Source organism: Alligator sinensis, unplaced genomic scaffold (genome assembly GCF_000455745.1).
Source record: "Alligator sinensis unplaced genomic scaffold, ASM45574v1 scaffold1892_1, whole genome shotgun sequence".
Classification (NCBI taxonomy): domain Eukaryota; kingdom Metazoa; phylum Chordata; order Crocodylia; family Alligatoridae; genus Alligator; species Alligator sinensis.
Window position 1 is genome coordinate 268,786 of NW_005842966.1, and position 383 is coordinate 269,168.

Sequence of the window (383 nt, forward strand, 5' to 3'; positions counted from 1 at the left end):
GCACAACCCCCCCGCCCCAGGCGGGTGGGGAGGGGGGAGCAGGAGACAGAGCTTGGTACCCCCCAGTAGAGCTGTCAAGACAAGAAAGCCAGGCATCCAAGTCCCCCCGCAACCCCATAGGACTGGAAAGGGAACCCAGGTGTCCGAGCCCCTAGCCCCCCCACCCCGACCAGACAGGACTGGGTAGAGAACCCAGGCGTCCGGGTCCCCAGCCCCACCTCCCCGCCAAGAGCTAGAGACGACCCAGGCGTCCGGGATTCACCTTCGTCCCCATTGGCTTCCCCGTACTCCCCCACCAGGGCAGGGAGTCACCGTGGGAAGGGACCGGGGACTGGGATCGCAGACGCCTGGGTCCCTCCGGATTCCGGAGCTGTCAGGGGCGG

At 67.9% G+C, this 383-nt stretch overlaps 1 protein-coding gene across 1 annotated transcript in view; it reads right to left on the reverse strand.

Moving 5' to 3' along the window:
* LOC102372850 (uromodulin-like) overlaps positions 1-383 on the reverse strand; it is a 9,219-nt gene that overhangs the window by 8,492 nt on the left and 344 nt on the right. The window lies entirely within an intron of this gene.